Genomic DNA, 13,934 nt, shown 5'->3' with positions numbered 1-13,934 from the left:
AGCTGGATGCAGAAAAGGCTTCTGAGAACCGAGCTCCGGCATTTGCACCGAGGACCCGAGAGTAAAAAGTTTGGTCGCTTTCCTGAGGCGGTTTAGCAATAGATGCCTTGAACAGGATGGTTTGGTGGTCCGATATGTAATTATCGGCTATTTTCAAGGACTCTAAGCCAATACCAGATGAGAGAACCAGGTCTAGGGTATGACCTTTTGAGTGGGTGGGGGTTTTAACAGCTTGTGACAGATTAAAAGAGTCAGTCAGATTAGTAAAATCAGTAGAGAGAGGGTCAGCGGGACAACAAACATGAATATTAAAATCGCCAAGTATCAGGACTCTGTCATATTTAAGCATGATCAGGGACAGAAGTTCTGAAAACTCAGATAAAAAACTTGCGTTTGATTTGGGGGGTCTGTAAATCAGAATACAGAGCAGTTGGGTGTGTCCTCTTATTAAAAAGCTCTGCATCTCAAAGGATGTGTAAACTCCAAAAGAGACAATGGAGCAGTTAAAACAATTCCTATAAATAACAGCTAGTCCCCCGCCCCTTCCTGTAGGATAGGGTCCACTTGTAATTGTTACCTGCACACACCTGTCTGGTCAGGGCGGGTGGAGTCAGGGCGGGTGGAGTCAGCAGTTCATATTAAAATGGGCTACGCCACAGCATGCAAAACAAGTGCAGCCTTATGTATTGATATAGAGTCCCAAAGTCACGCCCTCTAGCGGGGTAAGGCATACAAACCAAGGGATTTCATCCGCCATTCTTTTTTCCATAGACATTTTGTAAAATGCTTATAAAAACAGCTTTACTTGGTCAAACCAAGCGATTCAGCTATATTTACAATCAGGAGAGACCATAACTTAACTATTTTACGAAATGTCTATAGAAAAAGAATGGCAGATGAAATCCCTTCGTATGCGTAACCCAGAAGGGGGCATGACTTTGGCTCTCTATGCACATTATCCTTGGAAAAGAGTTGGCAACACTGCGGGCCAGCTATACAAACCTAGGTTTTCAACATTCAAGATTCACTTTAATAGCCAGAGTAAGTAATTAGATTACAAATGAGGAATTTGACTTAGTGCAAGTATGCAGCACAGTGGTCACATCAATAGTAGAGACAAAGCAATACAAAAAACGAGTAGAAATGATAAAGTGCAAAATATAAAGTCATTTAAAGTGACATATGATGGGAGGGGGCAGGATGGGGGTGCGGGAGGGGGGGGGGGGGGGGGTGTAGGATCATGTCCGTGAGAAAATGGCGCGTTACTGAGCCGGTTGTGCTCAGTGGGCATCGGGGGGGAGTGATAAAGTCCTTATTTGTGGGGGATTCCGGGGCTCGTTGAAGAGGCGGATGGTGGATATATTTACCTAGTCTTGTGTACAATTATTCTGGTTAGCCAAACAAGGATCTCTCTTATGAGGGATGTTATACATCTTGAACCAAAAGGATTTGGGCTGGTACATTACTTTTTGGGGGTGAGAGGGGAGGTTGTCAGTCATGTAGTAATCCATACTCCAAGTTGGGAAGTAACGCGTTAACGCGTTACTCTAATAATATTACTTTTTCCAAGTAACGAGTAGTGTAACGAATTACTATAGAATAGAAGTAATAATATTACCATTACCCCAAGACAAAAGGACTCGTTACATTTCCGTTCTTTCTCTTGTCTCGACTCACTCGTCTTTGTTTATTACTGACGTCACTTCCGTGCGACGTGCCGCAAAGCCCACAAAGCAACAACAACCACGTTAGTTTGAAATGGTGGAACGTAGGGAAACTCTTACGATCAGTGGCTGGAGATATTCCCACTATTTCGATCTTCTCTATGCGTCATGTGTTTACACTGCTGCTGATGTTACAAATGTGTTATTAAAACAGAAGCTGTTTAAAAGATATGTCTCATCACTTTGAACAGGTGTGCTCTTATCAAGCATGTAACTTTTATGGATTCATTCATATAGGCTGAACTGGTCATTATTAGCTGCGGCACCGGCAAAGCGATCACACGTACGCACATGCAAAGTGTGAATTATGATGACAAAGGATGCAATTACCAATTTTGTTGGATGTAACGGAAAAGTAATATAACGGATATGTAACGAGTTACTTTTGGCAGGGAGTAATAAGTAAAGTAATAATATTACTTTTGAAAATAGTAATGAGTAATGAGTAATATATTACTTTTTTAAGGTAACTTGCCCAACACTGTCCATACTGTATAATAATGTAACACTACTGTAACATAAGATGTTTCACAGCTGAATTACACTGGGATGGGAGAAGCTGTATTTCTTGGCATTTTCAGCTAATCTCACAGGGAGGTGTCAATAATGTGGCAATGCTTATGGATTACAAACGTCACACAGTCTATTGGCTGTGACTGAAATTAATACAAAATGACTTTAATACTTTAATTTGTTCCAGAAATGTAAACTAATCTGAAACTGGCCACTGCTACTTCTAGTCAGTAAAGTACTTTGCTCTGTCACTCAATTTTAGATTGAAACCATTATTTAGGCTATTTGTTTGCTTGTGCGTTGCAAATTTGGGGATTGACATGTTCTGTAAGCAGATGAATGGCAAAACCCAATAAATAGCTCACACCCTTTAAACAAATACAATGAGCTGAGCTTCCAGCATTAAGAAACACTTATTTCAATCGACCATCCAAATACACTACTGTACTGTAGGCTACTTTAGCTTCTGGCAGCACATGAAATACACTGTGATCTTACACACACACACACACACGCACGCACGCACGCACGCACGCACGCACGCACGCACGCACGCACGCACACACACACACACACACACACACACACACACACACACACACACACACACACACACACACAGACACACACACAGAGCAGAAGGAAGTCTGTCATTGATCTAACCAGCCTATACCCACAACATGTTGTTTTCTGAGTCAGTGTGTTTGAAACATAACAGCAATCATAAATTAGCCCATCAGTTATCAGCCACACAGATTAATAATTAGCTTATGGGACCACTTGATAACAAGTGCTTATGAATGCATCGGCAACCACAGATATATTTTGCTCTTCCTCTCACTCGCTCTCTCTCTCTCGTCCTTGAGCGATTAGCGGGACGAACAATAGAGATCCAAAGTGGAGGTCACTTCCTGCTTCACCGTGCTTACCAAGGTCTTAAAAATACTTTTTTGGTCCCGTTTGAATTGTGCCACGAGGTCCACATGTACATTTTGTCAATTTAAAAGATAACTATGCATGTCAAGAAAGTCACAGTTTGTCCTGAAACGTTCAACGCAAAAAAACACACTTTGCGCCTGCCTACCCATGACTCGGGAAGATAGCGTCATGTTTTTACGCCCTGAAATGCGCTTTACGCTGAAGAGGCGTGGCGCAGTGCCAGAATAGGCCAGAATGGGCGTTTCGGCCTTAAATACCAGCCTAAAGCGATCTTCCCAAAGGGCGTTAATTTTGTGGTTAACGCTTTTCAAAACCAGGCCTTATTCAGTGCACCGGGGATATAGCCAGTAACCTAGGCCTAGCTACTGCAAAAGTTAACTGTTGAAAATTAGATGTCTGGTTTTGTCAGCTGAAGTCCCTCTCGCCATCAAGCAGACGGTGACGGAAGCATGTTTCTTTATGTGCGCAAATGTGCGATGTTTGTGCAGCAGCCCTTCTTCAGCGTGTGTGTGGGAGAGGTGTTTAGGCTATGATCTGTGATGCGCTGAGATCTCCAAATTGGCATGGAGAGATGACAGCATGCCAACAAGGCAACAACATGACCTGGCGGGAGAGACGTCACTTGTGCAACTGTTTGTGCGTAGTCTTTCTGATGTATAACTTATAGTGCCACAGTTTGACCACAAACTGTGACTTTCTTGATTTGCAAAGTTATCTTTTAAATTGACAAACATCATATGTATACCCCGTGGCACAATTCAAACGGGATCAAAACAACATATCTCTCCGTTCACCACGATTCATATAGAGGGTTTTCACCAGGTGCAACCATAGACTGTAAAAATAATGGACGTCGTTACCCCATTGAATTTCTTCTTCTGAATTGAGTTCAAGTCATAAACAAGCTGGACGTTGCCATTTTGGTTTTAGTGCGAAGGTGGGGGGCGTGTTTGTCACATGCCAGTTCTCTTCAAGCTAACTGAAGCTAGGTCAGACTGCTAGCGAGCTAGCTAACAGGCTACATCCACTTCTGTTCTCCTTGCTCCGGTCGGGCCCGTGAGGAGGTGAAGAGTCGTCGTTCCACATTCACGTTACGCTGAGGTAGGCTAAATTTACACGAAACTACAATAAAAGTTTAACCAAAGATTGATCTGATATTGATATTATCGCTATTATAATGTACTAAGCATATAGTGGGCAATTGCAGAATTATGGCCAGATATTAGCTAGTGAAACAATATTAATGTGAATCAATGTATAACCACCCCATTATGTCACTTTTTCATGTAATTCCCTGAAGCATACATTGTATTTTTTTTTTACCCCTACAGCAGCGTTTATCTTGGGTGAGTGTGGCATTGTGGCGTGCTGCAAGGTCTTGTGGATCTCCTTCAAGTGGACTGGTCTTCTGTCTCTCGTCCAGCAGCTGCAGATGTCATCATCATTATCCACGTTATTTATGATTATTTATAAAAAATCTCATTGTGTAAATATTTTGTGAACGCACCAATAGTTAGAGAAGGAAACCTCTCTTTGCATTTTATTTTGTTTTGTGTTTTAATAAAAGTACTTGTGATATCTCACGTGGCTTTGATTTATCATTGCAAATTTAGCCCAATTTGTAGAAAATGCAGATGTGAACAGCTAGGTTTAATGACAAATATGGAATATCACCCAAGGAAATACCACGGTTTAATGCCAACAGATAAACCATACAGATTTGTTGTAATTGTGAACACAAATAAGGGAGCAGAGACATGGTTTTCAAGTATAACACAATGTACAACTTTTATTCAAAGACAGGATTGAAAAATATAGGTCACTTGTATTCACTTCAGACAAGACAGGACACTACGTTAAAGTCTGAAATTTACCTAGATTTGCTATAAGAATTGACATTTCAGCTTGTCACCTGATGTCACTATTAATGGACAGTACAGTAGTAAAGATTTTGAAAATTTTGATTAATCAATCCAAGTCAGAAACAACATGTGCTGTGAGCCTTTTAGAATTCAAAAACCTTACTTCCAACAATTAACTAGCCTGCACTAACTACTGCACAGTAACGTGTACAAATATTGAATGCAACAGTCTCGTTCTGGAGCGAACCCCTCAGCTGACTTCACATTGGAATATGATATCAAGGCTTGATACATTTGATTGTACTCATACAGCAGTGTGGAGCTTAACATCTAGCTAGGTTGCATCTGGAATATGATCTGGATTATGTGTAATATACAGTATAACACTACGCTCACTAGGTCATGACATTCACGTTAACGCTATAGCCTCCAAAAATCTACTGTAGCTAGCTAGCGTCAGCTACATCTGTAACCACGCTGAAATGTGAGTGCATTAACGTTAATATTTCTAGCTAGGTCAAACACAACTTAACGTTATGAGTGTGGCCATTTTTGATTAACATTAAGTCCACGATCAAGTCTAGCATTTCGGTATATTCCTACCTCTTAACATCTAGCTAGCTAGGTTGGATCTGGAATAGGGGAGGTCCGGGACGAATGAAGCACTTTTTTTTTTTTTGTCATTGTGTAAAGATTGTTTCAGCTGGAGTTACAATATTTTTATGTAAGCAACCTACACATGTCCTCTGGCAATACCAACCGTAGTTTCGTTCCATGGGTCAATACATCAGACGTCATCAGACGGCAACCAGAAGCTGCGCAATGCTTCATTTGTCCCACAGTGGAGGGACAAATAAAGCACAGGCGGGGGACTAATGTAGCGGTTGTGAAAAAGGCACAAAAACAGCCAGGTAACAATTTTTTTCTGGCATTAACATAAAATTCCTTCATCTTTTGGTCATCTAAGAAACTAAGTATTATGAAATACATTTTAGTATGTTATATGTTGCAAATTAATATAATTATAACTTCTATCTATATATTTTGCTGGTGATCAATATTTTACCTCCCTTAAATGGCTTATCCAAAGAAATATTTGAATGTGTGGCTTTTTTTGCCCTCTATCCGTGGTCCTCTTCCTTATGCGAGGCATTGTCCTGCAAGCACAGATAAATGCCAGATAAATGCATAGCCTAGTCAAGGCAATTGGAGCAAAGTGCTTTATTTGTCCCCCGTGCGTTTCCCTGGATGAAAGCTAAGCTAACACAAAGGATATGCTAACATTACACACAAAACAATCATTGAGCTGTAGTCTACTGATAGGTCTAACAGATGAATAGCTTTAGCAGCATTAAATAAATAAATTCCAACACGCTAATAGAAAAATACACAGTTTGCAATATTTTACTCGCGTTTGAAAATAAGACGAAAAGGCAACGTTTTTGCGGATATCTCCGCCATCCACTGACTGGCCGAGCTGAAATTTCACAGGAAGTGAGGTACCAGGAAGTGTAACATGGGGAAAAAAATCGTCTTCCTGAATTTCGTCAAAGATAGTATATGAGGACAAGCCTATTCTGTCCCCCTGCTTAATTCGTCCCGGACCTGAGACCTCCCCTATGATATCAAGCCTTGAGCTTGATACATTTGATTGTACTCATACAGCAGTGTGGAGCTTATCTAGCTAGGTTGCATCTGGAATATGATATCAAGCCTGTAATGTCAGGTCTCAGTCGCATTCACGCTAACCTCTTAACGTTTAGCTATAGCTAGGTTACATCTGGATTATGTATAATATACAGTATAATACTACGCTCACTAGGTCATGACATTCACATTAACGCCTCCAAAAATCTACTGTAGCTAGCTAGCGTTAAATAGTGTAGCGATCCGGGGTTTTGGCGTGTAATGTGGTGTTTCCATGTTTAGCTAGGAACTGATATGTGTGGGTGTTCCTGGGGGGAAGGGTGTGTAAGTTGCCATCCTGTCTCGAGGCGGAAGTGAGTCAAGCTATGAGAGAGAGTTGACTGGACGTGTGTGGAGCTAGCAGCGAAGCTACCGCTAGGAGCTATTGTGAAGCCAAAGAATAAAAGCCTGTACCAACTTCAAGTCTCCGGTTCCTTGGACGAATACCTGATTCGTTACAATAGGTTACATCTGTAACCACGCTGAAATGTGAGTGCATTAACGTTAATATTTCAATTAGGTCAAACACACCTTACCGTTATGAGTGCGGCCGTTTTTGATTAACATTAGCGTTAAGTCCATGATCAAATCTAGCATTTCGGTATATTCAGTGTGTGTGTGAAAAGGATGTTAGCATGCTAGCATTATTAGCACAGAATGTATACAGTCCATGGTACAACGTTAGCAGTGACCACCGACTTCATTCACTCACCGAAAAAAGTGGAAACCACCTTTCTTTGAGGTACGGTTAATACAACCAACTGCATCGCAAGAAAACATATTTACTGTATAATATTGACAAAAAGACCGCAACACCACAAATGCGACCACCAGGTCAGACAATTAGCCTATTGTTAGCCACAGTAGCCTACCCTTCCTTAAAAATCTCCAAATAGACATCGGCCATCTGGTACAGATTGATGTCACGACCAGCTGTGCCCAGAACGCTTTGTTTCAAATCCCTCAGACCCGTAGGCCTACATGGTCTCTGTGACTACAATGCTACACAGTACATGAGAGAGATGAGAGATAAACTTTATTGTCACTCCATGGTACAAGTATCACGAGCGAAATTCTGCTTGGTTCGCTCTCAGAGTCGGAGAGCTAAACCGGGTCGCCATAGAACGGCGCCAGCATTGGACAATGCATTTAAATGAAATACACTCATCATGATCTCTGTGACTACAATGCTGCACAGTACATGGTCTCTGTGACTACAATGCTGCACAGTACATGGTCTCTGTGACTACAATGCTGCACAGTACATAGTCTCTGTGACTACAATGCTGCACAGTACATGGTCTCTGTGACTACAATGCTACACAGTACATAGTCTCTGTGACTACAATGCAGTACATGGTCTCTGTGACTACAATGCTACACAGTACATAGTCTCTGTGACTACAATGCTGCACAGTACATGGTCTCTGTGACTACAATGCTGCACAGTACATAGTCTCTGTGACTACAATGCTGCACAGTACATGGTCTCTGTGACTTTTGGGTAGAGGGGTTCAAAATTTATGCTTTGATGAATTGACCAATGTTTGCCCTGGCCAAGGATGTATATACGGTCAGGACTGGGCTAAAAACAAGACTATCCACATTTTAGAGTAATAGTTGTTTGAACATTTGTTGTGTCTATCCTGTCTGTTTTTATATGCCACTAATGCCGTTCTCCACTATCTCCACACACGCACGCACGCACGCACGCACACGCACACACACACACACACACACACACACACACACACACACACACACACACTTAATGAGCCTTGCTCACGTTAGCTTTCTAGCCGCAATACACATAATGTACTAGGGATGTCGACGGTTAACCGTTAACCGGTTAACCGCCGACAACGTCATTGGTCAGTTAAGCATGTCGGCCAAACGGTTAATTTGCATATTAAATTGGCATACAACATGTTGCCAATATGGTGTTTTTTTTCCCTCCTTCGCGGTAAGCAACAATGTTAACGTAGCCTAAGTAGTTACTGTAGCAGCATTATATAGGAATTAAAAGCTCCACATTCATTTAGAGAAAGGCTTTTCCAAATGGAAAAGCAGTGTGCACTGTCCGCCTCTCCCCCCGCGTGCGAGATGTGCTCTGTGATAAACTCAGCTCCACACATGCGCCACACCCCCGCCTCCTCTCTGCTTTGACCAGACGGGAGAAGACGCCCTGCCCTGTGCGGGGACACCTCGCCATTCCGAAGTGTCGGCATTCCGATCATTGACTTCTATGCTTTCGGAGAGGCGGCCCTTTTTTATCTCCAAAAAATGTTTCGCCGAGAGGTTAGGTTAGGCTTAGGCGTGGGGGGTGGGAGAGGTTAGGTTTAGGGTTAGGGTCTGGGGGAGGGTTCTTTCGCAATGGCGAGGTTAGGGTTAGAATTTTGTCGGAATGCCGGTATTTCGGAGTGCCGACATTTCGGAATGCCGAGGTGTCCCCGCCCTGGGGAGACTGAGACTACAGCGAGCCAGTCAGTCATGCTCCTTCTGTGTTCCAGCCACTGTCATGAAACCATGAGGTTACTTTCAATGACGCGTTTCAAAACAAGCTGCGTCTTCCACATCGATTCACTGAGGAATCCACACTTTTACCGTAAATTGAGTTCTCTCCGGGTCTGTCTGTCTCTCAGGTGTAATAATCCCACAACGATTACAGCAAGAGTGAGAATGCTCTTCTAAACACATCGGCTATTAATATATAATTATTTCTCTGCATCTCATATTAGATCGGTAAAAAGTTTGGACAGCCTGCCTCATTTGTTCATCCTCCCGAGTCCCGCAATGCTGACAGCTGTCAGCGTGCGGACTTGCTGCACTCGTCATGTCGTGCAGCCGGACACACAGAGAGCATAATAGCCACCTACAGCCCTCGTCGCAGATAAAGAGAGAGAGGGAGAAGCGTGGAGAGAGAAGCAAACTATTTTTTGCAGATCTCAAAAGCAGGTAAACCACTGTTGAATTAGTGAGAATGTCAGAAGGCAGCAGAGCAATAAGCGCTTCGTCAGTGCGCCCTGCAGCGTGAAGGCTTGGGCGGTGTCTTGATGTGCTATTCAAAGTGGAAATTCGTTCAATTAGCGACACGTTTCGTTCTGAGCTTTTAAAATTAGTTTCTGCTGGTTTTATTAGACTATTTACGACACATGCAGTAAGATAATTCATTTAAGAATTGTGAGCGTGAGTATGGGTTTTTTCCCTCCGTATTTCCCCCTTCCGCAAATGCGTGCAGCTCCTATCATAGCCTATCCGAGGAATGTTTTTGTTTAGATGGCTGGAGGATTTAACTTGTCTTCTCGTTTTGTTAATATGTTTTTTTCTGCTTGTAGATGTAAAAATAAACGCTTTCTACTGAAAAAAAATCAAGCATTTGGTAGGCCTATGGTTTAATGGGGCACAGACAGTAAAATAGCGCATTTAATCTTCTCGGTTAACCGACACTTGTCGGCTAATGAGTGTCGGTTGTCGGTCAAGAAAAATTATGATTTTCGACATCCCTATAACGTACACCTCACCTTCTACTTAATAATGTCTTGGACTATTTTCAATAATGAAGACTACTTAACAGCTAACGCCCAGTCCAGGTCATATCACAGTGCACGCCCACTTTCTTTGAGGTTGTATAACCCATTCATTGTCAGGCCCGCCCTCTTTTCATTGATGCTGTCTCCTTATCCATTCACAGTTTACCACACTGCGTGGCAATAACCAATCAGCCCAAGCTATTCCTTTCCAGCTGATCCCAATCACCTAATCAGCGTACTGTGTCAGAGTCCATGATGTTTTACTCTGTTTGCTATGTGCTGTGTATGTGCCATGTGTCATTCTCAGTTGCTGATCATCGCTGAAGCAGTTGTTTTCGCCCCACCTCCTCCCCTGACCACCACCATCGTCATGACTCCTGAAGAATTTCACTGACGACGCCCTCTCATCATCTCAGGAGAGCGTCATCATATCATGGAGTCATACGCCAAAATTAATTTGTTGTATCATTAAAGCTCGTTAAACTTTCTACTAGTCTCTCATGATTGAAATAGTCACCCAAGGCTGTTCTTTGGTCAGAAAAACGTAGATCTGTTACGGTCAGGACAGATTTATTTTTTAACACTGCTCCATTGGCTAATGTTGACGGGAGGTTTGTTTGTACCCTCAGGAGCGTCCCAGCTGTGACCAAATTGCACCAAATTCGACAATGCACTCCATCAATGTCCCAGACACACACCCGCCAAGTTGGAAGTGGATTTAACGAATGGTTCTCCAGATATGCGAAGGATAAACATACTCACAGACAGGGAGATATTAATACTGTATGTATTGTATGCATCATGAAAAAGGTATCAGTGCTAGACAAGAGGAATTTACTGCAAAATAAATGACGTATAGATGTGTGTTGTATTCCCATTAGCGGGTTACATACTCCATGATCATTCACAAACACACACACACACACACATGCACGGACGCAGGCACACACGCACGGACGCAGGCAGGCACACACACACACGCATGCGCACACACGCAGGCACACACACACACACACACACACACACACACACACACACACACACACACGTCTACCACACCAACAGGGGGCTATCATTGTACACCCACCAAGTGTGGACCTCTGTTTCTGGGCAAACAAAAACAATAGAAAATTTACTTTTAAGGTATTTTTACATAATATTACTGCAAATGTTGTTTTGTTTTGTTTTGTTTTTTGCAACACACTTAAGAGACATACACACACAAAACAAAAACAAAGAAAAACAAAAAAAATACAAAATGGACACATGTAGCATGGATCAATCTCCCTTCAGTCTCTTATTTCAACAGAAATCTGTTCTCAACGGTTTGACAAAATCCCTCCATCCCTCCCAGTACATTTCGAAGGCGTCAGTCTTGAGTCTCAGAGCAAATGTTAACTTTTCCATTACATATATGCTATTACATTCAACCAGTCTGACAGAGTCGGTGGGCTTTTATTCAACCATCTCTTCGTTATAGCCTTTTTGCTGGCGACTAGCATCAGTTTAAACATGTACATATCTGCAATACCATTGATCATTTCGGGCACCCTTCCCAAATACAAAACCTCAAAGCAATGTTGAATCTCAATCTTTAGCACCTTTTCCATGCTCTTTCTTATTTCCCCCCAAAACATACTTATCACAGGGCAACTCCAAAATATATGGTAATGATCCGCTCTTTCTTCTCCACACCCCCTCCAACAACCTGTTTGACCTCCCCTTGATTGAATTGGCGTTAAAAAGTATCTAACTAGGTTTTTCCATTGGAACTCCCTCCATGACAGAGAGTTTGTGGTCTTCCACTGTCTTTCAGTTATCATTTTTTATTTTTAAAGAAATTAGCAAGAGGGGACTTGCATCCTTGAGTGATGTCTGCCTATCTAAGATGGGACCTCCTATGCTGCAGTGGAACTGGCTGTACAGGCTGGTGAACACCTGGTGAAGACAACTCAACTTCCTCCTTTTCTCAAACAGGTCAAACTTCCCTCTCAGCTCCTGATAAACTTTTATAGACAGAGAGACAGACAGACAGAGAGACAGAGAGACAGACAGAGAGACAGACAGACAGGCAGGCAGACACACAGACAGACAGACAGACAGGCAGGCAGACACACAGACAGACAGACAGACACACAGACACACAGACAGACAGACAGACAGACAGACAGGCAGACAGACAGGCAGACAGACGGACAGACAGATGGACAGACAGACAGACAGACAGACAGACAGACAGGCAGGCAGACAGACAGACAGGCAGACGGACGGACAGACAGATGGACAGACAGACAGAGAGACAGACATACAGGCAGGCAGGCAGGCAGACACACAGACAGACAGACAGGCAGGCAGGCAGACACAGACAGACAGACAGACAGACAGACAGACAGACACACAGACAGACAGACAGACAGACAGACAGACGATAGATACAGTAGGTAGATAGATAGATATAGATAGATAGATAGATATAGATACATACTGTAGATAGACAGACAGACAGATAGATAGAGATACATAGATAGACAGATAATCAAATGTAAAATATGCATATTTAAGCAATATCACACGAGAGGGAGTGCTGTTGTTGGCTAATATCAGCACTGCTGTGATTCGGTCGTAGGCACGAGGCCGCAGGCCCAGTGCCGAAGATAATCGAGTGTGATATTGCTTTTATACAACAGTTTTATTAAACAAAGCTGATTAAAAAAATGACAAAAAGCTGAGAAAATATATGATTTCTCTATTTATTCCTCCACCAACAAAAATAGTCCCCTCAGCTTTCTGCTTTGCCGAAAAAATGTAGCCTAATCAGCCTAATTAACTGCAGGCTGTCTACTTTACTACTGTCTACTCTACAGCTGTGAAGTGTTTTGTTGATTAGAGCAGCTTTGAAGCGGAGTGATCTACACACAGTGAAGCGCCAGTGCGTTATCATGAAATATCGGCACTGGTAGGATCCCTCTTGTCCAATCAAATTGCCCGGCCGGAACTAACTGTTGTATAATAATGAATATGTTCAAGGTTTTCACTTTAGGTTGCTCGCACACACACGCACACGCGCACACGCACACAACATAAACTAAAGTAAACTAGATGAATTGTCCTTTTAAATGTAATTGTCAAACATATAAACTAAACTAGATGGATCTCCCTGACATGCCAGCAGGCTCCCCGGGGGGCAGGGCGTGGCGAGGCGTGGCATACTCGGCCAGGTTGGACAGTCCATGTGCCACACAGCAGCTGAGCCCGTAGTGTGCTGTCCTCATACTGCAGGCCTCGTGCCACTCGTTGGTGCTCTCGTCGTAGCGCTCCACCTTATTGTAGAAGCCTCCTTTGTTGAAGCGCCCTCCACACACGAACAGCTGGTCGTCCATCACCTCAATGCCAAAGTAGCTGCGTGGATTCCCACTCGCCCGAGGAGTGTGAAGGTCACATGTCTGTGCTGCTGCCTAAGATCCGCCTGGGCTTGATGACCACCGACTACTTCATCAACCAGGTGAAGAACAACAGTCTGGTTAAAGACAACGCCGAGTGTGAGGTGATCATCCTCGATGCAGAGAGGGCCATGTATGATGTCATCACCAACAGACCCTCCAACCCTCTGACTCGCCCGCGCCTGCCTCATGCCATCCTGTTGGCCATTGGAGGCTTGAGTTACGGCGGGCGGCTAACAA

Source organism: Poromitra crassiceps (genome assembly GCF_964638095.1).
Source record: "Poromitra crassiceps genome assembly, chromosome: 1".
NCBI classification, from domain to species: domain Eukaryota; kingdom Metazoa; phylum Chordata; class Actinopteri; order Beryciformes; family Melamphaidae; genus Poromitra; species Poromitra crassiceps.
Note: the sequence above shows the minus strand (reverse complement) of the source record.